The following is a 17,242-nucleotide window of genomic DNA, read 5'->3' as shown; positions in this document are numbered from 1 at the left end:
ATTCGGAAAGGTTGTGAGGTCTATTTGGCATTTGTAAGTCAGTCAGAAGAGGAGGGACTGACAGTGGATAAGGTTAGGACCATAAAAGAGTTCCAAGATGTTTTTTTCGGAGGAGCTTCCAGGATTGCCTCCTAACCGAGAAGTTGAGTTTGGAATAGATTTGTTGCCTGGAATGGCACCTGTGTCCATCGCACCGTATAGGATGGCACCGAAGGAGTTAGTGAAGTTAAAGGCTCAAATTCAAGAGTTATTGGATAGGGGCTTCATTAGGCCAAGCGTGTCTCTATGGGGAGCACCGGTGCTATTTGTGAAGAAAAAGGACGGGACAATACGCATGTGCATCGATTACCGCCAGTTGAACAAACTGACGATAAAGAATAAGTATCCACTGCCAAGGATTGATGATCTGTTCGACCAGCTTAGAGGAGCTTCTGTATTTTCCAAGATCGACCTTCGATCTGGATATCATCAGTTAAGGGAGAAGAAACTCTTTGTGAAGTTCAGCAAGTCTGAATCAGGATACTACAGAAGGTTTGTGGAAGGTTTTTCTGTGATGGCAGCACCTCTGACAAAACTCATAAGGAAAGGAGTATCGTTTGTATGGACTGAGAAGCAGTAGGAAGCTTTTGAGAAGTTGCAGAAAGTTCTAACTAAAGCACCTGTGTTAATTCAGCCGGAGTCTGGGAAGGATTTTAGTGTGTATAGTGACGCATCACATGTGGGTTTGGGCTGCGTGTTAATGCAAGAGGGTAAGGTGGTTGCATATGCATCACGACAGCTTAAGCCTCATGGGGGGAACTATCCGACTCATGATTTAGAGTTGGCAGCAGTGATATTTGCACTTAAGATTTGGAGACATTACTTGTACGGAGAATGGTGTATTATATACACAGACCATAAGAGTCTTAAGTATTTGTTGACTCAGAAGGAGTTGAACCTTAGGCAAAGGAGATGGATTGATTTGCTTAAGGATTATGACTGTTCGATCGAGTATCACCCAGGCAAGGCTAATGTGGTAGCCGATGCTTTAAGTCGTAGAACCGTATCTGATCTGAGAGCAATGTTTGCTCGTTTGAGTCTGTATGATGATGGCAATTTGTTGGCTGAATTGCAAGTAAGGCCAACCTGGGTGGACCATATTAAGAAAAAGCAGTTGGAAGATGAGTCTTTGGTTGCTCGTTTTCAACAAGTTAAGGAAGGGGAAACTTCTGAGTTCGGTTTAAATGGTGATGGAGTTCTGTGTTTCCGAGGAAGAATTTGTGTTCCGAAGGACTCTGATTTAAGGCAGACAATATTAAAGGAAGCTCATGGGGGACTATGTGCCATGCATCCTGGAGGGAATAAGTTGTATCGCGACTTGCGAGAATTGTACTGGTGGCCTGGACTTAAACAAGAAGTAACGGAGTTTGTAGGGAAATGTCTGACATGCTAGCAAGTGAAAGTGAGCATCAATTACCCTCCGGATCATTACGGTCGGTGAAGATACCACTTTGGAAGTGGGAGAGGGTAACCATGGACTTTGTGAGTGGGCTGCCCTTGACACCATCAAAGAAAGAGTCGGTGTGGGTGATTGTGGATAGGTTGACCAAATCGGCCCATTTCATACCTGTTCGTACTGACTTTTCACTTCAAAAGTTAGCCAAGCTGTATATGGCGAAGATTGTACGACTTCATGGAGTCCCAGTTTCAATTATTTCTAATCGGGATCCTAGATTTACATCTCGATTTTGGCAAAGGTTGCATGAGGCGTTGGGGACATGATTGAATTTTAGTACGGCTTTCCATCCCTAGACTGATGGTCAATCAGAAAGGGTTATTCAAATTCTGGAGGACATGTTGAGGGGATGCGTGATTGACTTTCGAGGTAGTTGGGAGGATTACTTGCCGTTGGCAGAATTTGCATACAATAACAGCTTACCGGTAGTATTCGAATGGCACCGTATGAAGCATCAGATGGACGAAGGTGTCGTACACCTAGTTGTTAGACCGAACTAGGAGAGCGACAAATTCTTGGACCGAGTTGGTAGCTGATACTAAGGATAAGGTCAGAATAATTAGGGACCGGTTAAAGAAGCATCGATAGGCAAAAGTCATATGCGATTTGAAGCGTAAGGAGATTGAGTACTCGATGGGTGATATGGTCTTCTTAAAGGTTTCTCCTTGGAAGAAGATATTAAGGTTCGGTAAGAAGGGCAAGTTGAGTCCGCGGTTCATTGGGCCTTATCGGGTTTTGAAGCGAATAGGCCCAGTGGCTTATCAGTTGGAATTGCCTTCAAAGTTGACAGGATTCACGATGTTTTTCACGTCTCCATGTTAAAGCATTATCGTTCTGACCCTGCTCATGTCCTGCCAGTTGCAGAAATTGAAGTTCAGACTGATTTGACCTTTGAGGAAGAAACCATACAAATTTTAGATCGAGAGGTTAAAGTTCTAAGAAGGAAGTCTGTTCCGTTGGTAAAAGTACTATGGCGAAATCATGGAAGGGAAGAAGCTACTTGGGAATCAGAAGAGACTATGCGTCAAAAATACACTCAACTATTTGGATCAAGTAAATTTCGAGGTCGAAATTTCTTTAAGGGGGGTAGAGTTGTAACGTCCCAATTTTCGAGAATCTTGTGAATGTTGGCATAGGTTTAATTATGTTAGTGGGCCTCTAGAAGGCCCAAGCTTAAGATAGAACCCGGTAATTTTAGTTAATTTTTGTTCCATAAGAAAAAGGGGGTGAAATTATGAAATAGAACCTATGTGAAAATTTTTGAAAATACTATAGGCTAAATTGAAGTGGCCAAATAAATACGAGTGCGAAATAGGAGGATTTGCATGACAAACCTCCCATTTTACATGAAGTGGCCAGGCATCATGTTGTTGTAGACAAAATGTGCACTTGATATCCATAATTTATGGTACAAATTGATACAAATTGATAATAGGTTAGGTAAATGTTTCATGATAATGGGTTAGGTAAATGTTTCATGATAATGGGTTAGGTAAATGTTTCATGATAAGAATTTCATGTCTTTTGTATTAAAGAATTAAATGGAAGAAATATGAAGTTTTAATAAAAGAAAAAGGGGCGAAAAGAACAAAGTTTTGTCCATCTTTGTTCATCATAGCTGAAAGTTAGAGAAGAGAAAGGAGAGGAGAAAGCTCTTGAGTATTTGGTCATTAGGAGGAGGAAAATTGAAGGTAAGTTCTTGGTACTTTGCTTCTATTTTGAGGTTCATGAGTTCTTCTTGATTCTACCTTAACTCTTGAAGTATATTTTGGTTGTTAGTTGTGTTGTGAGCATTTAGTCATGAATTAAAATGAAGGAAATGGTTGTTGTTTCATGTTCTTTTGATGAAAAATGGAAGATAGGTGAAGTTGAGCCAAACAAATGAGCATGCATGTGCCTTAGATGCTAAAGGGCAAAATCGGCTAACATGTTGTGCTTTAAAATGATGAAATGGAGATTATACTTAAGTAAAATCATAGATATGTGATGATTGATTAGTGATATACATGTTTAAATAACATGCATGCAAGGTATGTGTGAAAGAGTTGATTTGGTAATAAATCTGCTTGGGACAGCAGCAGTAACGTGACTTTTAAAAATCACCATAAATTGTGGGAGATGAATTAGAAGCTGAATAAATTATGTAATTAAAGCTTATTGAGTCTAGTTTCTAATGAAATAAACAAGAACATATTTTGAATTCTTTACAATGATATATTTGATTCGTAATGAAGAGTTGTCAGATTAGTCAAACAGTGAAACATGGGAAATTTTGAGAAAAATCTGGTATTTACTGGCTAAACCAAAAATTCTGAAAATTTTATGGAAAGAAGATATATGAGTCTATTTTCAAGGAAAATTAACGGAACTTGATTTGGAGTTTCTTAGCTCCAGTTATAAATGATTTAGTGACTGTTACTCAGGAAGACAGCTTGCAGTGAAATTATGATTATGTGGTAAACATTGACAAAAATTTGTTAATGAGTTGCTTATTGTTTTCTTATAAGCTTACTATGATCTGTAGGTGTGGTTGGCCGAATATTGTAAGGGTTTAATACGTAGTTTGTATTTGAATAGTTAGATTAACGTGTTAGTAATCTAATTGTACGCGGTTCGTGTGTGGATCTCGTCAGCATATCGTTGCAAACAGGTGTGTAACTAACACCCTCTTTCTTAGTCTAGATCGGCAAAAGCCGAAAAGCCGAAATGCCGAAAACCGGTATTTTGTAGATTTGCGAGTGTGCAAATGCTCGTGAGGTAAATCGATTAATGTTTTTGGTAAGCTGCAATGTTTGGACTGCAAAGTGCATGATTTCTGTGCCCTCGATATTTTTGGGCTTAATGGGCCAAAATTGGAATGATGGGCCAACAGCCCAATTCAAGAAGAACCCTCGGCACGTGATTCTGTTAGTACGTGAAAAGTAGGAATATGCATGAAAAACCCTAAAATAGATAAATTACTGAAATACCTTTAAAAGTGGAAAATTTATAGTTTTACCCCTAAGAGATAAATTACCGAAATACCCCTAGGGTTAAATTGACCTAAATGCATGTTTGACTGTTGTTATTTACTGCATGCCATGTTGTTATTATCTAATGCATGGGACTGGGATATTGACGGAGGAAGTACTGAAAGTGGCTTGTCCACGTACTGGAGGCTTTGCCTCAATTCTTCGATAATCGAGCACAAAGGTGCAAGCTGTGGAGTGTTAGGCGGGGTGGGTTGAGCTATTCCCACATGGAGTGTATGGCTGGTACGGGTGGAGTGTAGTGGTTGGTGGGTTGAGTAGTCTCCCAAATGGGCTTGCATATGTTTCTTGATGTTGCATTTATTTTGAAATGGGCCTATGGGCCATCTTTATTATCTGAATAAGGGCTAAGGCCCGGTTATTGTAATCTGAAAAGGGCTCGGTCCAAGACCACTGTTACCCAAATGGGCTTATGTATGATTCCTGATGTTTCATGTATTTTGAAATGGGCCTATGGGCCATACGGTTATCTGAATAAGGGGCTAAGGCCCAGTTTATTGTAATCTGAAAAGGGCTCTGGCCTAGTACCACTGTTACCTAAATGGGCTTAGGCCCAATGGGCTTGAGTGACTTGGGCTTTGAATGGGTTTTCCTTACACACCGAGTTTCCCAAACTCACCCTTTTATTTTCATCCACGCAGAAATCCCCAACCATAGTGGGCTTGGAGCTGTGAGGGAATTCGGAGTGGCCACCCGTTCTGAAAGTTTGATTTTCTTCTGGTGAACTGGACATCCTTTTATTTACGTTTGAAGTTTTTGGGCTTTTAAATGTAATAAGGCCGCTTAATTATTTTTGGTGGTTTTAATATGTATTACTAAGATAGGTAATACTTATTTTAACTGTTGAAATTGGATAGCTTTAGGGCTCGTTTTCAAAAACAGCAATTGATTTCAAAATAACACGACAACAAGCAAAGCTTCCGCAATGAAAGTATTTTCCAAAATTAATCACTTTTCCTAAAAATGACTTAATCAAATCAGTTTCCTAGAAATATCCATGATGTTAAGGTGTGGCAATGGCGGTATGCATGTCTAGGATTGGATCCGAAGGGAGCTTGGTACTTAAGCAATCCGAAGGACTCACCACTTCTTTTTCGATTTCCTACCTGGTGCACAGCTTCCATTCACTTTAACCTTTAATGAATTAATCTTTTGAACATCAAGTACGATTTTCTGGACTTAGAATGAAAATTTTTTTTTTTACGTTTTTGATGTGGCATGCCGGATCCGGCCATAACTTCTGGGCCGGGTTTGGAGTGTTACAGTCACCATTCAAGGAACTGTCTTAGGGTCTGTCAACGTCCCATCAGCGCCTCACCGTCTCCACGAATCCTCACCACCTGACTTCATGCCTCCATCTACACCAGCAGCCCTTGAACCACCGAGATTCTCGCAGTCACCTGCAAGAAAAGGAAAGAAATCAAAGCAAAACTACAGCAAATAGATTAGAACAGGGTAAGGAAAGAAATCAATAGATTTCTTTCCAAAATTGGCAGTAGATTAAGGCTATAAAGCCTTTTCTCAAATCTGTAAAAGGGGACTTACGTTCTAAAAATACACAGAGAGAATCATTAAAAAATATAGAGATTCAGCAAAAGAATTTATTCTTGCGCATACATACAGCAAGCATAACAATCGATTGAATATACAAAGGTGAAATTTTCTTTTAAATACATGCACATATATGTTGCGAACGGAAAGGGGGAAAGGGAGACGAACCTTTTCTGATCTCCGCTGAAATGGGAAATTTCCTAGTTTCCGACCGTCGCGTATGGCGACATTCACGGTGGCGCGTGAGCGCGTGAACGCCTGAGAACGAAGGCCCGACGGAGCTCCGGTGCCGGCCCCAGATCCTCATTCAGAGGATTTCACTCCCTTTTTTTAGAACCGAATGCAAAATGAATATAAAACTAAAAGTTTGACCTATATAGCATAAATGAAACGGTGTCGTTTTGGCTTAGTCCATTAAGCATAAAACGACGTCGTTTCTAAGCACAGGATCGACGCGTTGACCCGTGACCCGGGGAGGATCCGCGTGTTTTTGGAGAATGGGCAAATTGCCCGATTGGACCTGCTGTGTTTTCTGAATTTTCAGTTTGATTTTATTTTATTTCTTAATTTAGCCCTAGTGTTCTAATTTTGTTTCAATTTGGTCCCATAAGTGATTTTTAAAACAATATCCAGAAAATGGCATCGTTTAGGATTAGGGCAAATTGCCCAGGGAGTCCTTTGTCGTTTTTTTAATTCTTGCAAATCAGGCCCAGAATTTTTACTATTTTGCAAATTAGCCTTATAATTTTATTTAAATTCAATTTTAGCCCTCTCTTTATTATTTCAAATTTTTTATTTTTATATATATAATTTATTTATTTTAAAAAATATACATATATTATTATTAATAATACTATTTATATGTTTATATAAAAATTTTATTTATCAAATATTATTTTCCTATATATTTATATTATATTTTATTATATAACATTTATTATATTTTATATATATATATATAAATATATATATTACTTATCTTTTATATGTTATGTATATCATATATTATCTATTACATTATTTATGTTTTATACTATTCATTATATTATTTATAATTTTAAAATTTGTAAATTATTATTATCAAATTATATTTTAACTCATATTATATACATATTTCATTATTAATTATTTATTTATGTATTATGTGTTATTTCATTTTTAACTAATATTTTTATATATTATATAATTATTTGATAAATTCTTTTACATACGTCTTATTTTATATATATATATATATATATATTTTAAACCAATATATCTTTATTTTATATATAATAATTATCATTCTTTTATAAATTTTTGTTATTATATATTATATATTGTGTATTATATATTAAATACTATTTTAAAATTTATTAAATATCATATTTTTATTTGTATTATATGTATATTTTGTTAACAATTACTCATTTTATTTTTTATATACTAATTCTTTTATACTTTTATGTTGTATATATCATTTATGTATTTAATGTTATTTTATAATTATTATTTGATGTTATATTTTATGATTGATGTTATATTTTATGAACATGTACATTGATATTATATTATTTTTATATATATATTAATTTGTATATCATGCATCATTTTTAATTATTACTTTATATGTTTGTATGATTTGTTTATTCATCTTCAATATATGCTATGTATATCTTTGTACGTATGTTGTTAAGATTTGCTATATTTATTATTCTTTTTACATATGTATGTATCTAGAATATGATCTTTGTATTATTGCAATCGTTTCGTTTAAATGCATGTTTTATTCACTTGTTATTGCAATATTCTATTCCATAATGATAATATGATTCCCCATGCATTAATTAAAAACAAGATTCCAAAGTTTTCAAAAATAAAAAGGCAGTGCTTGGTGCTTGGAAGCTTCGAGAAAAGTAGTGCCCTAACTTATTGGGTTGCAATTTTTCTCGTTGAGTTCGAATAGTCAAGTACGCTTTTAAGTTTTTTAAAATTTTCAAAATACGAGCAACTGTCTTGAAATTTCAAAGCGTTGTGTCCTAACTTACTAGATGTGGCGTTTTGTCGTTTCGAGATAGGGATTTCCAAAAAGCGAGATAGGGATTTCCAAAAAGGCTAACTTAGTGTCAAATATCTTAAAAATATTGTGTCCTAACTTATTGGATGTAATATTTCGATTTATTTGATATAAGTGAACCCTAATTTTCAAAAATAAAAAATATTAAAAGAAGATTGCATCTTAAAATTTTTAATTTCTGACCTTAAAGATATTTGATAATTAATTAGGTACCAATTTTTGGGCGTTACGAGGGTGCTAATCCTTCCTCGTACGTAACCGACTCCCTAACTCGTTCTCGTTATTTCGTAGACCAAAACTAATGATTTTAAAACAAAAATGTTTTAAAGGTGATCCAATCACACTTAAAAAGATTGGTGGCGACTCCCGTTTTCGTTTTTCTTAAAGTCGATTCTCATTTTCCAAAACTCGATTTAAAAATGGTTTCGATAGCTTGGCAACTCCATTGGGAATCCTAAGAGAGTCAAGTTTTGTAATTGATTATCTCTTGTCTTAATGTCGAAAATTAAAAATTTTAAAATTTAATCCTCTTTGCATTACATGTGTTTGTATTATTGCATGTGTTGCTATATTCTGATACGCATTGCATTTGCATGACCGTTGTGGTCACACCCTTAAGTGGAAGTGAGAAACTACGCCTTCGTGAGGTTTTCGCCTCCGTGTAGGATAGTGGATCACTTTCGAGATACATCCGTACCTGTGGTTTCGTGAGATTTTCATCTCCGTTTAGCCATAGGAAAATGTATTCCCCTGAATTGAACTCGATTCAAATGAACCAATAATGGGTGAGAATCGAGGAATCTGCTGGTTCGGGTACCTCAAACTTTAGAAACAACCTCATATAGAAAAACCGTAAGAGCCCAACTTAGTTAGAGTTAAACTTTAGATATTACCCTTATAAACTATCGTTGAGATTTATTGATATCATGTGATACTGACTATTTCTTTTCTTTTGTTTGCATGTCATTTTGCATTTACAAAGGTATTGATTCACGGTCAGTTTCTAAGTTAGGAAGTTTTATTATGAAGAACGGACTTCTTGATAGAGTGGAAGGCAATGCTAACGTCCATAGATGGTCTGAGCAAACTCAACTAGAAAAGGGGGATAGTATAGCTGTGGGGTATATGTCGGAGCTGTCAGACTACACTCGCATCAGTGTCACACAGAATAATCTGCAAGAGCTTAAAGAGATTTGGGATTAGTGGGCCAATGAGACTAAATAGTCATTTTACGGTAATTACGGAGATTTACCTCACTTACTTGATATCCAGATTGATGAGCACTTGTTTTGAGCTCTCGCTCAGTTTTGGAACCCTCCATATAGTTGTTTTACCTTTGGGGAGGTGGATTTAGTGCCTACTGTGGAGGAGTACACCGCCTTACTTTGGTGTCCTAGATTTCAGTGTGATAGGATTTATTCTCGAGCTGCTTGTGTCCTAGCCTTTGGTAAGAAGCTGATGACCATTACGGGGATGAGTGAGCAGTGGATCATGGCTAGAATCAAGGAAAAGGGTGAGAGAAAGTGCATTCCGTGGGGGGCTCTGAAAGAACTGATCCAGACGCATCTAGACAAGGCGAAGAGGGTAGACATTTTTGCCTTAAGCTTATACAGATTGACAGTGTTCCCCAGGGCCTTGCGATATGTAGACGAGGCGACCATGGATCTCTTCCATCGACTTAGCAAACAGGTCACTTCTATTCCTGCAATCTTGGCAGAGACATTCAGGTCCTTGAATGCATGTAGGAGGGCCAGTGTAGGTAGGTTTGTTGGTTGTGCTCAGTTACTTTTAGCTTGGTTCTACAGTCACTTCCGATTGATAGAAAAAGTGGTTTGTCGAGTCTTCTTCGAGGATTACTCACCGTTGAAAGATATAGTAGCCTCATCTAGGAAAGTGGATGTACCGGAAGAGAATTGGATAGCGCTACTTCAGAACCTTCAATCAGAAGATGTTGAGTGGAAGGCTCCGTGGACGATTCCTGGTGAGATTCTTTACCAATGCGGCAATTTTGATTGGGTTCCTCTGTTGGGAATTTGGGGTGCCATTGGTTATACCCCTTTGCTTGTGTTGAGGCAGCTTGGATTGAGGCAATTCGTACCAGCAACTCATGGGCTGGCTCAAAGTGAGTTCGTGTATAGAGGAGCTGACTACAAGAGGAATGTTAGTGAGATCTCTAGTTCTTGGAATAAAACTTTTCGATTAAAAGGAGGAGCTATTAGCCCTGCTACGACTCCGGAGTATGTTGAATGGAGAGGCAGAAGAATTAATGATAACATCCTTAAGCCAAGCGTGGAAGGAGCTCGACCGATAGAGGAATATTTGCAAGTGATGCCCTCAGAGTTAGAAATTATGAAGCAAGAGTTCGAGAGAAAGAACTTGGAGCTCGAAAAGAGGATAGCAAAGCTTGAAGAAGAAAAGATGTACTTAAGCTTAGACATCGACGTTCAAAGGATGGAGGTCGAGAAAGAGAGAAAAGAAAAGAGGAAGATTGAGGAAGATCGAGATGATCTAAAGGAGCATTACAAAAAGGCACAAGTATCCTTGAGGAGAGCGAGAGTAGGAGGGTTTTCAGATCAGTTGCAGAAAGAGGTCCAAGAGGAAAAAGCTAGAGCCGAGTATTGGGAGAGGAAGTTCCAAGAGATATGGTCACAGAATTTGGCATTAGAGGAAGAGAATAAAGGGTTGAAGACCAAGGTAACTGAGCTTGGAAGATCCCTTCGTTGGCATCGAAACCATGATCCTACGATTGAGTTAAAAAAGCTAAAAAGTAAGGTTGAAGATCTGGAAGTGGCATTGCATGATGGTGAACTTCGGATTGAGCAACTCGAGGCGCGAGAAGATTATCTAAAGGGAGAGCTTCATCAGTCTAGAGGACAGGTCAAAGAAAGGGATCATGTCATTGGTAAAGCCTTAGCCCAGATTCGAGAGGTTGCTGAATATGTGCAAGACTTGGCAATACGAGCTGATGTATTAAGTCTGATGTATGGATCATCGTCAGATATAGGACGAGAGTTAGCCCTTTTATTAGATAGAGTTAAAACTTTGGGCACTAGGGCGAAAGCGTATTTGTAATCCTCTTATATGTAAAGATATTCTTTTTTTAAATAAAGTTTTATAAATGAAATTGAATCAGAATCGATGCCTTTTTGCATTCATGCATTTGCATTACACTACATCATATAAATTCAAAGTTATAGAAAGACCCTAATTAGTTAAAAGTTTACTTCTAGAGAGGTAGAAAAGAAAATCTGGAAATCACACATCCTTACGGCACTCGCACTAAAACTAAGAGTATGGATCAAAGGTTCGAACAATTGCAAAAGGATACACAAGACCAATTGCAAGAACAGTTGGCCAAAATACAGAATGACATGAGGGAGCAAATGCTAGAGGCTTAGAGGAATATGATGGCTGAAATGGCTCAGCTGTTAAGGGCTACTGATAAAGGAAAAACTCCCATGGCAATCACTGAAGAGGAGAATGAGGGTCCTCCTCCGGGTTTTACTCCGCCTCATGTGCCACTGCAAACCAAGGCACCTCCTAGAAGGCCATCTGTTACTGTGAGACCTCAACATGGGCCGGTTGATGCTGTAATCCCCGTGAATTTCCCATCTGGGTCGAGAAATAATTTAGGCGATAGCCCGATCAACCCTATCACTCCTGATCTGGATCTGATGGAGAAGGAAAGAATGGCAACTGAATCCTCAAAACAGTTGGAGGATCGTTGCAAGTGATTGGAGGAGAAGTTTAGGGTTTTGGAAGGCGCTGACAATCATCATGGGATTGATGCCAAAGACTTAAGTTTGGTTCCAAACTTGGTACTTCCTCACAAATTCAAGATGCCGGAGTTTGAAAAGTACAACGGGACTACTTGCCCAGAGGCACACATAACAATGTTTTGTAGGAGAATGACTGGGTATGTGAACAATGATCAACTATTGATCTATTGTTTTCAAGATAGCTTAATAGGAGCAACGGCTAGGTGGTACAATCAGTTGAGCCGTGCAAGAATCGGTTCATGGAGAGATCTTGCAAAAGCCTTCATGCAACAGTACAACCATGTGACTGATATGACGCCAGATAGGATCACACTTCAAAACATGGAGAAAAAGCCTAATGAAAGTTTTAGGCAATACGCACAATGATGGAGGGAGGTGGCAATGCAAGTACAACCACCATTGTTAGAAAAGGAGACCACCATGTTATTTATCAACACTTTGAAGGCGCCGTTCATCACTCACATGATTGGAAGCACCACGAAAAGTTTCGCGGATATAGTTATGGCAGGACAGATGATTGTGAATGCCATAAGGGCGGTAAAATTGAGGGGGAAACGGCTAAAAGATCGGCCCCAATGAGAAAGGACAACGAGGTGAATAACATGAATAGTACCAACTCGAGGGCAATCACAGCTGGTTAACCCAAAGCAGCCGCGGTCGAACAGTAAAGTACTCAAAGACAGGAATTGGGCACAAGACAGAATTCGGAAAGGATGCAATTCACGCCTATCCCTGTGACGTATCGTGAGCTTTATCAAAGCTTATACGATGCGCATGCCATTGCTCCATTTCACTTGAAACCACTACAGCCACCGTACCCCAAATGGTATGATGCAAATGCTAAATACGAATATCATACGGGAATACCGGGGCATTCGATTGAAAACTGCACTAGATTGAAGAAGGTCTGAAGAGGCTTATCACGATGGGGGTTGTGAAATTTGACAGTACCACTAATGCTGAAAATCCATTACCAAATCATGGCAATCAAGGAGTAAATGCCATTAATGAAACCAGGGAAGAAAGAATCAAGGAAGATGTTGCTAAGGTGAAAACATCCATGAAAGTAATATGGAAGGAGATGGTGAAGAGAGGTATGTTGACCTCTGGAAAAGGTAGAGAAAGAATGGGGAACTATTGTGAATTCCATGGAGAGGTGGGTCATATGATCCAAAATTGTGAAGAGTTCAAGGCCATGGTACAAGGCCTTATGGTTAACAAAGAGCTACAGATTTTTGAGGATAGTTCTTGGAAAAGACAAATATGTGTGATGGAAAATGAATGACAAGGAACTAGCTGACCAAGAATTATTATTTCCTTGCCAAGGAATAATGAAGTGGGGGCGCAAACCGGGCCCAAGGTCGTCATCTATAAACCCACTCCTTTCCCTTACAAGGATGACAAGAGGGTGCCATGGAGCTATAACTGCAGTGTAACAGTACCTGAAGGAAAGAGTATAGTCAGTGCATCTAGGGGCGAGCAAAATGAAGGTTCCCATACATGAAGTGGGAAGCGTTATGATAAGGAGGGCATCAGAATAGAGCCCACGAAAACAAAAAATGTTGACGTTGAGAAAAGAAAAGAGGTGGAAATACCTGTCAAGGAGCCGGTAAAGGAAGAAAAGGCTAAGGAGTTTCTAAAGTTCCTTAAGCACAGCGAGTATAGTGTGGTCGGCGATTCGCGTGAGGCGACCAATCGTATATCAGTATTAGCCCTACTTCTGAGTTCTGAGGTGCATCGGGATGCATTGTTGAAGGTACTTAATGAAACGTATGTCACCCACGACATATCCATTAACAAGTTGGACCGGTTGGTAAATAACATCAGTGCTAACAATTTCATCTACTTCAATGATGATGAAATTCCACCTGGGGGCATAGGGTCAACCAAGGCCTTGCACATCACTACTCGGTGTAAGGGATACACGCTTCCAAGTGTACTCATTGATAACGGGTCGGCTTTGAACGTCCTTCCATTATCCATATTGAACAGATTACCCATTGACAGTTCGCATATGAAAACATGTCACAATATGGTAAGAGCCTTCGATGGAACCGAAAAGAAAGTGATGGGACGAATTGACATCCCTTTGGAAATTGGGCCAAATACATATGAAGTTGATTTCTTGGTGATGGATATAAGGCCCTCCTATAATTGTTTATTAGGGAGACCATGGATACACTCGGTAGGAGCAGTGCCCTCCTCATTGCATCAAAAATTAAAGTTAGTGACAGATGGACGGTTAGTAACCATCAATGTGGAGGAGGATATTATAGCAGCAGTCACTAGTAAGGCCCTTTATGTCGAGGCAAATGAAGAGGCTATTAAGTGTTCTTTCCGCTCTTTAGAAATCATCAATGCAACCTTCATTATGGAAGGAAGTGATGTGCCCGTACCCAAAATGTCTAGAGCCACAAGGATGGCCCTGCAAATGATGATGGGGAAAAAGGGCATTGCCAGGAAAAAGACTAGGAAGACAGTTGCAAGGAGGGGTCCAAATCCCAAAATTGATTGAGAAGAAAGATCGCTTTGGTTTGGGCTTCAAGCCAGACTATAAGCACAAGAGGCAAGAGATTGAGAAGCGCCAAGTGAGAAGAAAGGCGCGTTTGAATAGAGGAGAAGTGCAGTGGGAACCAATGACATTCTCATCCATATCCAAATCCTTTAAATCAGGAGGGTTACTGGTAGAAGAAAGTCATCAAATTAATGCTGTATACAATGAGGGATTGGAGCAAGGAAGCTTCGAGGGCATTCGCCTTTACGAACCGGGAAGCTCTCTGAACAATTGGACTACGGAGGACCTTCCTGTAGTCTTTAGGAATTTTTCAGAGTAATTCTCAAAACATGTTTATTACTCTAGGGCCTAGGAGTAGTAAGATTACATTTGTGAAAAAGGCTTATGATCATCTATTATTATTTTAATAAAACATAACTATATTATCAATTTGGATGAATATGGTTTCTTTTTATCAATCAATATTTCGTTAAACTTTTGCAATTTTCATTCTTTCATAGCACGTAAACAATCATTCTTACATTCATTCATTCTTTGTATATTCTTTCCTACCCCCACAGGTCTCTGGATATCAATGATATGAGCACTAATACTGCAACTCCTGATTTCTCTTGAGAGCAAGACATTTGTTTAGAGGAATCTCAGCATTCTGAAGATGTTCAAGATTGTGATGTGTCTCCTGATCTGTTAAGAATGGTAAAATATGAGGAAAAATGAATTATGCCGCATGATAAAGAAGCAATAGAAAATGTAGCCTTAGAAGAAGGGAAGGAGTTGAAAATTAGAACACTAATTACCGAGGACACAAGGCATAATCTGGTTGAGTTGCTCTGAGAGTCAAGCATATCTTTGCATGGTCATATCAAGATATGCCTGGATTGAGTACTGACATTGTAGTACATCGTCTTCCGATAAGACAAGATTGCAAACCAGTCCAACAGAAGTTGCAGACAATGCGGCCAGACATTGTTCTAAAAATAAAAGATGAGGTTAAGAAGCAGTTCGATGTAGGATTCTTACAAGAGGTCAAGTATTCCTAATGGGTAGCTAATATTGTGCCAGTCCCTAAGAAGGACGGAAGGTACGAATGTACGTTGATTACAGAGATCTGAATAAATCTAGCCCAAAAGACAACTTCCCTTTGCCGCACATTGACACTTTGGTAGACAACACGGCGAGACATTCGTTGTTTTCATTTATAGATGGTTTCTCGGGGTACAATCAGATAAAGATGCATCCAGAGGACATGGATAAAACCACCTTCATAACCTTGTGGGGCACCTTTTGCTAAAAAGTAATGCCGTTTGGACTGAAAACGCAGGGGCAACCTACCAGCGGGCTATGGTGAACTTGTTTCACGACATGATGCATAGAGACATTGACGTATACATTGATAACATGATTGCTAAGTCCCGAACAGAAAAAGAGCACATTGAGGTCTTGAGAAGATTGTTCTTGAGATTGAGAAAATTCCAGTTGAAGCTCAATCCAGCAAAGTGTACCTTTGGAGCTCGATCAGGAAAGCTATTGGGTTTCATAGTCAGTGAAAAGGGAACAGAAGTTGATTCAGACAAAGTCAGAGCAATATGAGAATTGCCTCCTCCACAAACTCAAAAAGAAGTTCGAGGATTCCTAGGAAGGTTGAATTACATTTCTAGGTTCATTTCACAACTAACTAAGAAATGTGATCCTATCTTTCGCCTCCTCAGAAAGCACAATCAAGGTACTTGGGATGAGTAGTGCCAGAATGCTTTTGAAAAGGTCAAGCAGTATTTGTTGAATGCTCCGGTATTATCTCCACCTAGCCCAGATAAACCGTTAATACTGTACTTGTTAGTGTTCAGTAATTCTATGGGATGTGTGCTTGGTCAGCATGACGAATCAGGGAAAAAGGAAAAGGCAATTTATTATCTCAGTAAGAAACTCACTGACTATGAAATGAGATATCTACCAATTGAAAAGTTGTGCTGTGCACTGATTTGGACAACTAAGAGATTAAGACAGTACATGCTATACCATACCACTTGGCTTATCTCAAAGCTTGATCCATTGAAATACATGATGGAGTCAACGGCTCTAAATGGAAGAATGGCGAGATGACAAATTTTGCTTTCAGAATTTGATATAGTCTACATAAGTCAGAAGGCTATAAAAGGAAGTGCGGTAGTAGACTTCTTGGCCAGTAGGGCTCTAGAGGATCATGAGCCATTGAACTTTTATTTTCCAAATGAGGAGTTAATGTGTATAGCAACGACCGAAGATTCTCCTTTGAAGTTAAATTTTGATGGGGCTTCTAATGCAGTCGGAAATGGATTTGGGGCAATCTTGGTATCCCCGAAAGGCGATCATTACCCGTTTACATGCAAGTTGGACTTTGATTGCACGAATAATATGGTTGAGTATGAATCATGCATCATGGGACTTCAAGCAGCTATAGAGCGAGGTATAAAAACCCTAGAAGTATATGGAGATTCTGCGTTGGTAATTTATCAGCTTAGAGGTGAATGGGAGACAAGAGACCCTAAATTGATCAATTATCGAAAGATAGTTTTGGGGTTACTTGTGGAGTTTGATGACATCACCTTCAATTATCTTCCACGAGACGAAAATCAGATGGCAGATGCTTTAGCAACCTTGGCCTCAATGATTAAGGCGAATAAAGAGGAAGAGATAAGACCAATTCAAATGAGTGTCTACGAGGCTCCAGCTTATTGTTGTAACATTGAGAAGGAAGAAAAGGATGATAACCCTTGGTATCAGGATACATTACGATATGTGAGAGATCATAAATACCCTAAACAGGCCAATGAAAATGAA

This window comes from Gossypium arboreum, chromosome 8 (genome assembly GCF_025698485.1).
Source record: "Gossypium arboreum isolate Shixiya-1 chromosome 8, ASM2569848v2, whole genome shotgun sequence".
In the NCBI taxonomy this organism is placed as follows: Eukaryota; Viridiplantae; Streptophyta; class Magnoliopsida; order Malvales; family Malvaceae; genus Gossypium; species Gossypium arboreum.
Note: the sequence above shows the minus strand (reverse complement) of the source record.